Source organism: Bos javanicus, chromosome 24 (assembly GCF_032452875.1).
Source record: "Bos javanicus breed banteng chromosome 24, ARS-OSU_banteng_1.0, whole genome shotgun sequence".
NCBI lineage: Eukaryota > Metazoa > Chordata > Mammalia > Artiodactyla > Bovidae > Bos > Bos javanicus.
In genome coordinates this window covers 12,239,267-12,255,149 of record NC_083891.1, presented here as the reverse complement: position 1 = coordinate 12,255,149, position 15,883 = coordinate 12,239,267, and positions in this window count along the sequence as shown.

Genomic DNA, 15,883 nt, shown 5'->3' with positions numbered 1-15,883 from the left:
CACTTGTAATTTTCAAATACCATTCCACTGCCATTGTCTTATTTAATGTTCTCATCTCTTCCCTGGCATGTCTGAAAAACCTTGTTACTGGATTTGCTCCATTTTATCTCCTGCATATCCATCGTTTAAAAAAACGACTGCCTGAAACAGCTGGCTATGCACTGCCTGTGGGGAAAAACTGATTTCCTCAGTGTTGAGAATAACACTCTTGCCTCCCTGCCACTTATGTAGTTTATAACTGCTTAAATATTGTGCTGCTAGACTTATACATCTTCTGCAGAAACTGTGTCTCACCTGTGTATTTCTAGTACTTAGCACATAGATTCTTTTGGAGAAGGAAATGCAACCAACTCCAGTATTCTTGCTTGGAGAACCGCAAGGAGCCTGGCTTGCTATAGTCCACGGGGTCCCAAAGAACCAGACATGACTTAGTGACTGAACAATCATAGTTCCCCTCATAAGAGTGCCATTCTTCTGACCTAATATCCTTCAAAGTCCCTATCTCCTAATATCATCTCATTGAGCATCAGGATTTCAAACTATGAGTTTTGAGAGGACACATTCAGTCTGTAGCATTCATTTTTTATTATTTAGGCATTTTGACACTTGCATAAATGATTCCAAACATTGTGAATGAAAAGAAAATTAAAAATGCAGTCATCATGGAATAGGATCAATGCTTTTCAAAATATACAAACAGCTCAAAAACAACTCAACAACAAAGAAACTGACAACCCAATTGAAAAATGGGGAGAAGGTCTAAATAGATATTTCTCCAAAAACACACAGATGGCCAACAGGCAAATGAAAAGATGTTCAACATCACCAATTATTAGAGATATGCATTTCAAAACTACAATGATATACCACTTCACACCAGTCAGAATGGACATCATTAAAAAAAAAAAATCTATGAATAACAAATACTGGAGAGGATGTGGAGAAAAGGGAACCCTCCTACACTGTTGGTGGGAATGTTAATTGGTCCCACCACTATGTAAAACAGTATGCAGAGTACTCAAAAAACTAAAAATGGAGTTGCCATATGATCCAGCAGTCCTGCTACTGGACATACACCCAGGCAAAACTATAATTCACAAAGATACATGCACCCTTATGTTTATATGCACTATTCACAATAGCCAAGATACGGAAACAACCTAAATATCCATTGACTGATGAATGGATAAAAAAGACGTGGTACGTATATACAATGAAATGCTATGCCAAAAAAGAATGAAATAATGCCATTTGTAGCAACATGGATGAACCTAGAGATTAGTATACTAAATGAAGTAACTCAGAAAGAGAAAGACAAATACCATATGATATCACTTATACGTAGAATCTAAAATATGATGCAAATAACTTATCCACAAATCAGGAACAGACTTACCCACAGAGAAGAAACTTGTGGTTGCCAAGGGGGAAGGGTAGAGGGGAGGTATGGGTTAGGAGTTTGGGATTAACAGATGGAAACCATTCCATATAAAATGGATAAACAAGGTCCTGCTGCATAGCACAGGGAACTGCATTCAGTATCCTGGGACAAGCCATAATGGAAAACAGTAAGAAAAATAATGCACACAGATGTATAAGTGAGTCACTTTGTTGTACAGTAGAAATTACAACGCTGTAAATCAAACATAATTCAATAAAGTAAATTAAAAAAAGAATAGGATCAATGGTTGATCGAACACAGAGTGTTCCAGGAATATGAGAGAGAACTCTTGACTGATGTAGGAGAGAATGCAAAGCCTCCATAGCATCTCCTCTCTGCTAATCTGAAAGCTAACTGAACATTTAGACAGAATCCAAAACAAGACACGGACTTACGGTTGTGCCTTGCTCAACAGAGTTTCTAGAGAGGAAATAGATTTTAGATTGTATCAAAGTGGGAAAACGTGCAAACAATTTGGAGACGGTGGGGTTAATGCAAGCCTTGGAAACAAGTTGCTCTTCCTCTGGACCACAGTGCTAATGACTGGTGAAGAGAGCAATGGCCCAGCTCAGAGGGGAATCAATAGGGGGCCTGGCAAAACCCAAACCTCTGCTGACTCCAGAAGCTTTTCATTTTCTTCACTTACTGCTTCCTAATAAATAATGGATAGTCCATTATTGGGGCAGTCAACACTCCAGGCTGTGATTTGTTTTGTGCCAGTGGATTTGAATTACTTGTATATGTCTTATAATATGGGATAAACAAGTAATACATATACACATATATTCAATGAATATTTATAGAATATATATGCATACATATGTATGCATATGCATATGTATAACACATTATGAATAGCAAAGTGGTAATTACTTGGGTAGACTGTTCTACTGTTTGTTCAAAGAGCTTTCTACATATATTGCTTCACTTATTTAACACTTGTAAGAACTTACTAAGGAAGGGATTACAATTATGTTCATTTTCAGAGGTGGACATGAGGGCTTAGAGAGGCCAATGTTCTCTCAAAAGGAGGCACACTCTGATAAGTGGTTGAGCCAGGATTCAAATTCTCTTGTTCTGAGTTAAGCTTTGTGCTCATTCTTTGGTAGTCTGTCTCTAATTTTCTATTAGCTAACAATGTCACAGTAATCAATTCAGTTGACCCTCGGTCATATCCAACTCTTTGTGACCCCATGGACTGCAGCACACCAGGCCTCCCTGTCCATTACCAACTCCCAGAGTTTAATCAGATTAATGTCCATCAATTTGGTGACGCCATCCAGCCATCTCATCCTCTGTTATCCCCTTCTCCTCCCTCCCTCAATCTTCCCCAGCCTCAGGGTCTTTTCCAATGAGTCAGTTCTTCATGTCAGGTGGCCAAAGTATTGGAGTTTCAGCTTCAACATCAGCCATTCCAATGAATATTCAGGACTGATTTCCTTTAGGATGGACTGGTTAGATCTCCTTGCAGTCCAAGAGACTCTCAAGAGTCTTCTGCAACACCACAGTTTAAAAGCACCAATTTTCAGTGCTCAGCTTTCTTTATGCTCAAAATCTCACATCCATACATGACTACTGGAAAAACCATAGGTTTGACTAGATGGATCTTTGTTGGCTGCTCTTTAATATGCTGTCTAAGTTGGTCACAGCTTTTCTTCCAAGGAACAAGTGTCATTTAATATCATGACTGCCATCACCATCTGCAGTGATTTTGGAGCCCAAAAGATAAAGTCTGTCACTGTTTCCATTGTTTCCTCATCTATTTGCCACGAAGTGATGGGACCAGATGCCACGATCTTAGTTTTCTGAATATTGAGTTTTATGTCAAATTTTTCACTCTCCTCTTTCACTTTCATCAAGAGGATCTTTAGTTCTTCTTCACTTTCTGACATAAGGGTGGTGTCATCTGCATATCTGAGGTCATCAATATTTCTCCCAGAAATATTGATTCCAGCTTGTGCTTCATCCAGCCCTGCATTTCTCATGATGTACTCTGCATATAAGTTAAATAAACAGGGTGACAATATACAGCCTTGATGTATTCCTTTCCTGATTTGGAACCAGTCTGTTGTTCCATGTCCAGTTTTAACTGTTGCTTCTTGACCTGAATACAGATTTCTCAGGAGGCAGGTCAGCTGGTCTGGTATTCCCATCTCTTTCAGAATTTTCCACAGTTTGTTGTGATCCACAGAGTCAAAGGCTTTGGCATAGTCAATAAAGCAGAAATAGATTTTTTTTCTGGAACTCTCTTGCTTTTTCCATGATCCAGTGAATGTTGGCAATTTGATCTCTGGTTCCTCTGCCTTTTCTAAATCCAGCTTGAACATCTGGAAGTTCACAGTTCACATGCTGTTGAAGCCTGGCTTGAAGAATTTTGAGCATTACTTTCTAGTGTGTAGGGTGAGTGCAATTGTGCGGTAGTTTGAACGTTCTTTGGCATTGCCTTTCTGTGAGACTGGAATTCTCTTGTTCTGAGTTAAGGTTTGTGCTCATTCTTTGGTAGTCGTTTGCTAATCTTCTATTAGCTAACATTGTCACAAGATCAATCACAAAGAAACCACACAGGAATAAACTTTCCTACCACTCTTTCTATTGTTGAGTCTGCTCTTTTTAACATGAAATCCTTCATGTTTCATGAAGGATTACTTAGCCTTCTGTTAGGTGGAGAAAGAAATGGCAACCCACTCTGGTATTCTTGCATGGGAAATCCCATGGGCAGAGGAGCCTGGCAAGCTATAGTCCACGGGATTGCAAACAGTTGGGCGTGACTTAGTAATTAAATGAGCAATATTCTTTCTTCATTCTTTTCTCATTTTTATAAGAAAATATGTTAATATGTTTATACTGGAAAGAAGGGGTACAATATTGAGGGTAATATTTTCTCTTGTAGTATTTTCACTTCATTTAGAGACAACATGTTAGCCAAAAGGAGTGTGTGTGTGTGTGTGTGTGTGTGTGTGTGTGTGTGTGTGGTGTATTTAGAGATGATGGGTGGGGACTCTTAAAAACTTCCACATAAATTTTAACCTCCTTCCTTTGTTCTTAAGACCAGCTCTGACGTGCTATGATGGTTTCATTCTTGAATAAGGATAGGTAGAGGGTCTAAGTCTGATAGAAATATGGAAAAGTTAATTTAAAATAATGAAAGTGAAGTGGCTCAGTCATGTCCAGCTCTTTGCAACCCCATGGACTGTAGCCTGCAAGGCTCCTCCACTGATGGGATTTTCCACACAAGAATGCTGGAGTGGGTTGTCATTTTCTTCTCCGGGGGATCTTCCTGACCCAGGGATCAAGCTTGGGTCTCCCGCATTGCAGGCAGACACTTTACTGTCTTATATAAGACAGTACAGAAACCAGCAACAATATGGTAAAATTCTCCAACACATCACTCACAACATTTTGGGGGTATCAGTGTTTTCAGACCATAACTTATCGAAATGTATGATTAACACAGAATTATTATCTTTGCTTTTCTTTGTGAAGGGTTACATAAACTTGTGTTAGTATCAGCTCTCTGCAAGTTAAAAAGTAAATTGAATGATTAAATTAAGTAAACTGATTTAGATTCTCCTCCTAACTCATGCATATTAACACATGTTAGTGTTTACTGATTAATAGATTAGATGCAAGTTAGTTTAAATCAAGAAAATTGCTCACATATTCATTTAATTTTAAATCCTTAACTACCTCCCTATTTTTAAGGCAGTGATGTCAAGAATAAAGCATAGAATAAATGAGGATTAGAACAGTCAAAGAAAAAAGGAGATGATACAAAGAATAGAGAAATTTCTTAGAATACTGTCTCCCCCCGCCTGAAAAAAAAAGGTGTGTGTGTGTGTGGATGTTTGTTAGATCTAATTTCTTTAAACAATAATTTTTTAATAAATATTTAATTATATTACATTACTAAAATAGCTCATTAGGTTGAATTAATTCAATCTTAATATTATCTGGCTGACCTCTCAATGAAAATGAAGCACATGCAATAACACCCAGGGCATCTTCTGGGATTTATGAGTTTTTGGCACTTATATCTTTGTGAATGCCTGCCTCCAAAAATTATTGAAAAGTATATCTTATGACTATTATTGTAAAGACAAACGTGTTAAAATTATATATGAAAACGATTTCATTGAATTTTTTCCTCCTGGAAAAAGATGGGTCTCTAGATACAAGATAGTGCAAATAAACACCACCAGGATGCTACATAAATTTCCTAGGTCCCTTTGTAATTAAAAAAACGTGACATGTGAAAGTTGTTCCGTTGTGTCCAACTCTTTGCAACCCATGGACTATACAGTCCATGGAATTCTCCAGTCAAGAATACTGGATGGGTAGGACTATATAGTCCATGGAATTCTCCAGGCAAGAATACTGGAGTGGGGAGCCTTTCCCTTCTCCAGGGGATCTTCCCAACCCCGGGATAGAACCCAGGTCCCCCACAAGGAAGGTGGATTCTTTACCCGCTGAGCCACCAGGGAAGCCCAATTAAAAAAATAGTAAATATTAAAGTATATTTACTACTACTTTGTTGTAAAGTTAACTATATTAAAATGTATATTAAAACATTTTCATAGAGCTAAAAGTTCTTTCATTTTCTTCTGATTTTTAAGGAAATTGATATTTTTTTTTTATCCATAAAAGTATTACGGGCCCTTGGGACTTGATTCCAGCCCTATTGGATAAGATAGCCATGAACATCCTAACACAGCTTCAGCTAATATGATTTCTTCTGGAGCTCAAACATGCAATTTGTTTTTCTACTAATCTTTGTGCCCGTGTGTATGTGTGTTTGTGTGCCTTTAAAGCCTTACAGGCTCCTCAGTGAGTTGGGAGTTATTATTGTTCAGTTATTCAGCCATGTCCGACTTTTGTGACCCATGAACCAGGCGAGAATCCTGGAGTGGGTAGGACTTGTATATCACAGTATTCTTGCCTGTGACCCATGGTGTTCGCCAGGTTCCTCTGTCCATGGATTTCCCAGGGTGGGTTGCCGTTTCCTACTCCAGGGGATCTTCCTGACTGAGGGATCGAACCCACATCTCCTGGGTCTCCTGCATTGGCAGGTGGATTCTGTACCACTGTGCCACCAGGGAAGCCTGCAACTTCTTACCCAGCAACAATTATATCTCTTCAGTAAAGTTTTTCCTGAATCGCTAGGTAGAATTTATCACACCAAGAAGTTCCCTCAGTACTTTGTATATAACCTTACAGAATTGAAGAGAAACCTAGAAACTATCCTTGTAAACACCTTGTATCACTTACCATATTTATTTTTGGATAAACTTTCAATTTTGGAATAATTTTCGATTTACTGCAAAATTGCAAAGATACAGAGAGTTCCCATATATGCCTCACTGCTTTTATCTATGCCTGACATCATTATCTTGAATTATTGTGGTGCACTCATCAGATCTAAGAAACCGACCTTAGTACTTGACTGTAAACATCAGGTTTTATTCTGATTTCATCGGGTGTACCATCAGGTGATTCAATATGGCGGTTTTGTTCTCTGTGTAGCCCCTGCTCCATCAGTCTCTGCTCATTCACATGATTCTCCAACCCTTCAAATTAAAGGGCTGAATCAGTTACTGCCTACATGCTTGCCTTCTGCCCCAGTCACTGGTTTCCCTGGTAACTTATGAGCCAGCCTGATGTCAACCCTCCTTATAAATGGTAGCCTCCTTCTTCCCAGAGTAGCGAAGACTGCTGCTGTGTCCTGTCTGTGGTCTGCTGTACAGGGTGGGGTGTTTCCCCAGCACTTTTGTTTCAGATGTGTAAGATCCCCTACCCAATAAACCACTGATGATGTTGTCCTTTTCTCTGGGTTATTTCTTAGGCAGTGAGGCTGGGAAATTCCAAGGCTTGCAAGTCTGCGGGGTGCATACCAACATCAGATGTTCCAATAACGTGCTTTTTTTTTTTTTTCTTTTCCAGGATCCTATCCAGGACCCCTTATTGCATTTAGTTATCATGTTTCTTCTATCTCCCCTGGACTGTGAGAGTTTCTCTGGATTTTTCTTGTTTTACATGACCTTGATACATCCAAAGAGGAATGACCAGGTATTTTGTGGATCGTCCCTTCAGTTTAGGTTTATCTTTTTAGGTTGTTAGTTTTTTTTTGCAATTAGACTGAGGTTATGGAATTTTGGAAGAAATATCATCAGAGTAAAGGATGCTCTCGCTTTTGGAGGTGGTACAGTGGTTTAGAATCTGCCTGCCAATGCAGGAGACACAAGATCTGTGGGTTCGATCCCTGGGTCAGGAAGATCCCCTGAAGGAGGAAATGGCAACTCACTCTGGTATTCTTGCCTGGAAAATTCCATGGACAGAGGAGCTTGGGGGGCTACTGTCCATAGGATCACAGAGTCAGACATGACTGAGCACACACACACACACAAATGCTCTCACCATTTCATATCAGCGGTCCCACCTTGGTTTGTAGCTATATATCTACATGTTTGCTTCTTCATTAAGGATAGGGTCCTGAGTTAAATTGAATGTGCTTGTATTTCCTATATTCACTAAAGTATTTTTTAACAGCACATTAATTACTTTTCTCCCTTGCTAGACTGAAAGTGAAGTGAAGGTGTTAATCACTCAGTCATGTCCGACTCTTTGTGACCCCGTGGTCTGTAACTAACTTCTGTCCATGGAATTCTCCAGGCGAGAATACTGGAGTGAGTAGCCATTCCCTTCTCCAGGTATTGAACCCAGGTCTCTGGCATTGCAGGCAGATTCTTTACCTTCTGAGTCACCACTAGTTCTCTCCCTTGCTAGATTAGGAGCCCCTTAAAACTAGACTTGCCTTGCTCATTTGTTTCTCCATGCTCTCTGCACTAAGCCCAGTACTTGGTGTAAAGAAATTTCAAATAAAGGTTTTGAAATTCATGTAAAATTAATTGTTCAGTCTTTTTTTATAGCTATTTTCAAGGGCCTGCTAGGTTTAATGTGCTCACACAAAGAAAGTAGCTGGCAAGTCACAGACTCTTTTACTTAAGCTGATAAATGGTTATACTTTGTGGTAAGTACAAATAAGACTCAAATTAATGCTCTTTCCTGTTTATGGACATTAGTCCAGCTTGATCTTTACAGAACAGAGACTTACTGAAGCTGTATTGAAGCTGTCTCTCTTAATGGTGCCCCCGGGGTCTGGACTAGGATTTCTTATTCATTAGAAGTTAATTCCTTCACTAGCAGACACTCTGAGTGCTCCTGGCTTAGAGTGAACCTGGTCTAGCAATTTATGACACAGGGGAACTAAAATGCAGATAAAAGAGGAAGTGATACAAAAAGGCTCCCAATTAGAGAATTGACACAGGTGATTGACAACAGGTCTACCAAAAAGAGCAGGGCACAACCTAAAGGCCTTTAACAGGCAATGTTTACATATATTATGAAACTAAATATAATAGGAATTATTACAATTTTTGTTTAAAAAGAAATTTTAAGGGTTTAATTTTGGGGGTTTTGAGACATACATAGTATTTACAGGAAGAAATGTTAACACTGACATGCAAAATAGAATACAAAGAATATCTCCAATCCTACCCGCTATTTTTTTTCTATTTGCATGGGTGATGTCTAAGAGAGATGGACAGATTGACAGTGTCAGAATAGAGGGACAGACAAAATGTGTATATGGTGGTCTTTCAACAAAATTGGGTTATTCCATACACATTATTTTGTAGGCTTTCATGTTTTATGTAAGCAATGAACACATTTTTGGATATTTAGCTGCTTCAAATAATTAAGGTTTATTGAAAGTTTAGATGTTTCCAATTTTCAGTCTGTGTTTCAAATTTCAATGGAGTAACAGTGAAAATCAGTTTGAGTTAAAAAAATATAGTAAGATATTTTTTTAAATGACCAATTTATTTAAACAATATAATACTCCACTTAGTACCACAAACTACAAATGTTAAAAATCAGTGTTTGTTGTTTAATATTTTTATTTTAATGTTGACTACTTTAATATTGAAGATACTAAAAATGTCTTATGGTAGACCAAAATTAATACTGGTTAGGGGATTCCTTGGTGGGAAGAATCTGCCTGCTAATGCAGGAGAGGCACAGTTTCAATCCCTGGATCAGGAAGATCCCCTGGAGAAGAAAAGAGCAACCACTCCAGTATTCTTACCTGGGAAATCCCATGGACAGAGGAGCCTGATGGGTTACAGTCCATGGGGTCACAAAGAATTGGACAGGACTTAGTGACTAAACAACAATAACAACAACAAAGAGAACAACAGCCAGATATATTTACTTTTTATTCATCATGAGTTTCATCCAATTATTTTGGTTTCTCCCCTTACAATTTATCTCTTAAGCTCTTTATCATGCATTTTTATAGTATGTATAGTCACTAATTTATGATTACCATAAGGCTCTCTAAACAAACAATATAACGACAGTAATAATAACGTTTTAGTATTGTGTTTCCCGAATGTGAAGGATTAGGCTAAGATTTTTACAAATAACAGCTTCCATAATCAATACAGTAGCACATTGGTCTAGGTATCATCTATCCCTTTTCACTGATGAGAAAACTGATAATCCAGAGAACTTTCTAAAGGTCACAGAGATAGTAAACGACACAGTACTTAGAACTGAGGACTTTAGATCGACACAGTCCCAGACTTTTCCACAAGGTTGTCTACACTGGCTCTGAAAATTTTACTGCCTTTCTTCCCATCCTCACTGAAAATGTGAAATGTATGTGGTTCAATTTAATGCCTGAGAAGTGGTGAGTCTACTCTATGTTTATTTTACGTCTGATCTCATAAAAACTAACCACCCACATTTCAGGACCTCTCACCTTCTGAGTCGGCCCACACTCTGTTAGTGGAGTGCGTTCTTCTCTAAATAAACCCACTTCTTACCTATCGCTTTGTCTCTCAATGAATTCTGTCTGTGACAAAACATCAAGAACCCAAGCTTCTTTAAGTCCTGAGGCCAGTAAGCAATCTCAGTTAAAAGACTGTGGGTTCTAGTTTCAGTCTGAGTTGTACAGTTTCACAAATGTTTGCTCAATTTCTCCTTATCTTATGAAACCTTTCCTGATTACTTCAAGTGAAAAGAATTACACTCTTTCCTGCACAGACTCAAGTCTTTGTACACCTATTTTACATTCCTTTGTGTACATACACCTGTTTCTCAGGTATTCAGTTCAGTTCAGTTGCTCAGTTATGTCCTACTCTTTGCAACCCCATGGACTGCAGCACCCCAGGCCTCCCTGTCCATCACCAACTCCTGGAGTTTACTCAAACTCATGTCTATTGTCACCCTGCTTATTTAACTTATATGCAGAGTACATCATGAGAAACGTTGGGCTGGAGGAAGCACAAGCTGGAATCAAGATTGCAGGGAGAAATATCAATAACCTCAGATATGCAGATGACACCTTATGGCAGAAAGTGAAGAGGAACTAAAAAGCCTCTTGATGAAACTGAAAAAGGAGAATGAAAAAGTTGGCTTAAAGCTCAACATTCAGAAAACGAAGATCATGGCATCTGGTCCCATCACTTCATGGCAAATAGATGCGGAAACAGTGGAAACAGTGTCAGACTTTATTTTTGGGGGCTCCAAAATCACTGCAGATGGTGATTGCAACCATGAAATTAAAAGACGCTTACTCCTTGGAAGGAAAGTTATGACCAACCTAGATAGCATATTCAAAAGCAGAGACCTCTGATACTGGGAGGGATTGGGGCAGGAGGAGAAGGGGACGACAGAGATGGCTGGATGGCATCACTGACTTGGTGGACGTGAGTTTGAATGAACTCTGGGAGTTGGTGATGAACAGAGAGGCCTGGCGTGCTGCAATTCATGGGCTTGCAAAGAGTTGGACACAACTGAGCAACTGAACTGAACTGAACTGAACTGATGTCTACTGAGTTGGTGATGCCATCCAGCCATCTCATCCTCTGTCATCCCCTTCTCCTCCCACCCTCAATCTTTCCCAGCATCAGAGTCTTTTCAAATGAGTCAGTTCTTCACATCTGGTGGCCAAAGTCTTGGAGTTTCAGCTTCAGCATCAGTCCTTCCAATGAATAGTCAGGACTGATTTCTTTTAGAATAGGCCGGTTGGATCTCCTTGCTGTCCAAGGAACTCCCATGAGTCTTCTCCAGCACCACAGTTCAAAAGCATCAATTTTTCGGCGGTCAGCTTTCTTTGTAGTTCCACTCTCACATCCATACATGACTCCTGGAAAAACCATAGCTCTGACTAGATGGACCTTTGTTAGCAGAGTAATGCCTCTGTTTTTTAATATGCTGTCTAGGTTGGTCATAATTTTTCTTCCAAGGAGCAAGCATCTCTTAATTTCACGGCTGCAGTCACCATCTGCAGTGATTTCGGAGCCAATAAATACATAAATATATAAAGTCTCTCACTGTTTCCATTGCTTCCTCATCTATTTTCCATGAAGTGATGGGACCAGATGCCATGATCTAAGTTTTCTGAATGGTGAGTTTTAAACTAACTTTTTCACTCTTCTCTTTCACTTTCATCAAGAGGTTCTTTAGTTCTTCTTCACTTTCTGCCATAATTGTGGTGTCATCTGCATATCTGAGGTTATTAATATTTCTCCTGACAATCTTGATTCCAGTTTGTGCTTCCTCCAGCCCAGTGTTTCTCATGATGTACTCTGCATATAAGTTGACTAAGCAGGGTGACAACATACAGCCTTGACATACTCCTTTCCTGATTTGGAACCAATGTTGTTGTTCCAAACCAATGTTGTTTGGAACCATGTCTATTGTTTCATGTCCAGTTCTAACTGTTGCTTCCTGACCTGCATACAGATTTCTCAGGAGGTAGGTCAGCTGGTCTGGTCTTCCCATCTCTTGAATAATTTTCCACAGTTTGTTGTGATCCACACAGTCAAAGGCTTTGGCATAGTCAATAAAGCAGAAATAGATGTTTTCCTGGAATTATCTTGCTTTTTTGATGATCTAGCGGATGTGGGCAATTTGATCTCTGGTTCCTCTGCCTTTTCTAAATCCAGCTTAAACATCTGGAAGTTCATGGTTCATGTACTGTTGAAGCCTGGCTTGTAGAATTTTTAGCATTACTTTGTTAGCATGTGAGATGAGAAAATTGTGCAGTAGCTTAAGCATTCTTTGGCATTGCCTTTCTTTGGGATTGGAATGAAAACTGACCTTTTAAGATCATTACTACATTGAGAATAAAGGCTGACTTGACTTTTCAGTAAGAGAACCACAAAATAGTCCTTATGGTTCTATTATTACTGCAATTGCAGCACCTCCAGACCTTTGAAATTTTCTCCCCTCAACTATTTCTGTAAGACCTGGGTCTGCCTCATATCTACTCGGTTCATGTAAACAATTTTTTTCTGTCTGTGTGGCATCTTCCATTTTATTTCTCACCATTAGCTGCACAAAGATGGAGCTGAGGATTTTGAAGATGGTGCAAAGGACCAATGTAAATGACAAAGCAATATACCAAACTCCCTGTCAGTACTGCTCTAGGAGCTGTCTCCTGCCACCTTGGAAGCCATAAAGAAATTGTTCCAACATTGCTCATGCTGAAGCCTTTCAACCTTTGTTTATAATCTCTGAAAGCAATAGTACTTGAACTTCTAACTTCTGCCTCCTAAGATTTAGGTGCTGTAGCTCTTTCAGTTTTTAGCAACCATTCCTCTGACCCTGGAGAAGGCAATGGCACCCCACTCCAGTACTGTTGCCCGGAAAATCCCATGGATGGAGGAGCCTGGTAGGCTGCAGTCCATGGGGTCGCTAAGAGTCAGACACGACTGAGCGACTTCACTTTCACTTTCCACTTTCATGCACTGGAGAAGGAAATGGCAACCCACTCCAGTGTTCTTGCCTGGAGAATCCCATGGACGGAGAAGCCTGGTAGGCTGCAGTCCATGGGGTCGCACAGAGTCGGACACGACTGAAGCGACTTAGCAGCCTCTGATCCTGAAATTAAGTATAAGTTCATAGGAAAGGGGTTGTGTGATCATCTAATCCACCTTCCTTGAGCTTCCTTCAAAATAGCTGATGATTCTCAGACTTTATTCTCAGATCAAACTGCTATGGTTTGATCCTTTCCCTTGAGATTTGAGCTATTCTGCTAAATGCTTCTCAAGCACACGTGCAACTAGATTATTGGCAGAAAGACCCTCTAGTCTTCAAGGTATACTCAGATATCCATGAATACAAGGATGCCCTCTAAAATTACTTTATGACTCATTCTACCATTCTATCATGATTTATCATGTGTCTTTCTATCTGAATATTCTATAAAGTCTTTGAGAGCAGGGGGTAATTTCTGTATCTATCCCAGAGTTTGTGTCATGCTTTGTACAAAGTAAGGGCTAAATAAGTCATTTTTTTAATGAATGCAGCTGGGTCATTTGTAACCTGGAAACTTTTCTCCCTATGCAGTTAATGAAAGAGCTAACTTTAGTGTTCGAAGAGCTCGATACAGCACAAAGAAAGTACAAATAAGTGCGGATGGCCAGCAGGTTCTGGAACTCTGTCAACATGTTTCAGGATGTTTATTCAAATCTGCCATTTTCTCCGTGCATACACAAGCACACTCAGGGTTGATGTGCCCTGGGAGAACTGGCATTCATCAAGGTTTCTAAGCCATTACTTTTTCTATGGACCCTAGCTGATGCCTCCTTCAGAAAATGTGAAAGGCCGGCTAATTTCTTCCAGGGAAAGAGCAACAGAGGCACAAAAGTTGAAACCTGAAAGCTCATCCTGTGGAATATACAAGGGCGGGGGTAACTCCTCAAAATAAGAAAATGAAAATGAATTCATTAGATCATCAGTGTTCCATTGATAGTTCTTAATAAATACGGATATTTGGTTCCCACTGAAAAAGAATTTTAAAATTTAACATTTGTCTGTTTTGAGTGATTAAAATCTCCATCTTTTTAAAAAATATCATGGATAGGAATAATAAATAATGACAATATAGGTGGCTCAGTGGTAAAGAATCCACTTGCCCATGCAGGTGATGTAGGAAGATCCTCTAGAAAAGGAAATGGCAACCCACTCCAGTATTCTTGCCTGGGAAACCCTATGGAGAGAGAAGCCTGGTGGGCTACAGCCCATGGGGTCGCAAAGAGTCGGACAAAACTTAGCGACTAAACAACAGCAATTTCTTTTTACATTGTTATTGAGTTTCCTGAGGATGACTAGGAACTGAGGAACTTCTGGAGGCCAGAAGTTCAAAATCAAGTCTTCATCAAGGTTCTCTCTGAAGGTTCTAAAGAAGAATACTTTCTTGCCTGTGCCAGCATCTGCTGACTCCCAGCAATCCTTGCCATCCCTTGGTTGTAGGCTGCTGTTGTTGTTGTTCAGTCACTAAGTTATGTCCAGCTGTCTGTGACCCCATGGAGTGTAGCATGCCAGGCTTCCCTGTCATTCACCATCTCCCAGAGTTTACTCAAACTCACGTCCACTGAGTCGGTGATGCCATCCAACTATCTCATCCTCTGTTGTCCCCTTCTCCTCATGCCTTCAATCTTTCCCAGAATCAGGGTCTTTTCCAGTGAGTCAGCTCTTCACATCCAGTGGCCAAGTCATTGGAGCTTCAGCTTCAGCATCAGTCCTTCCAATGAATATTCAGGTTTGATTTCCTTTAGGATAGACTGGTTTGATCTCCTGGCTTCTCGGTGCATCACTCCAATCTCCCCCTCCATCTTTACATGGTTATCTTCCTTTTGTGCATCATCTCCTCTTATTGTAAGGTTACTCATCATTGGATTTAACTCATTACTGGACTGAGGTTTTGATTAGATATGAATCTAGAGGTGACACTATTGAAAGGCAACTTCAGGGTTCTATGGCCAGAACTAGGTAAACAAGCATTTCAATCAACCCAGAGTCCACATCCTAACGGACTGGAAACACTCCACTAGTAGCTTAAAGGACTTCTTGGTGAGAAAAACCTTTCCTCCATCACAACACTTTACGGCCAACTGCAGGGAAGTGCATAAATCTAAGATGACTACACATGGGAATGGTTTCCCATAGGTGAACGGTCCACATTTTCTGCAAACATACGTAGCATCTGTGACATTGAGACATTCAGCTTCTTTTCTGGGCCCTCCCGTATATCCATAGGAACATCTGGGAGCAGAAAATGTGCAAAAGACTTAAATTTCATGTGAACGAGGCAAGTGGGAGTGCAGGCATCAAGAGGGGGTAAGGAGGGCACAATATGTGAGCAGATTTATACTCATCAACTCTTTAAGATATGAAATAGGAATCTCTGAAGTGTAAGTTTTTCTGAAAAATCTTTAGATAAATCTTTTACCTAAACAATTCCAAGGAAAGTTCAAAGCGATCACATCTTGCAAGTAATTTACATGGACAATTTAGGTGAGGTAGGCGGCACCTGAAGACTTGAAAAAATGGCCTTCTTTCTCTTTGTAGCCTTTGCGGCAGGAAGTTTTTTGT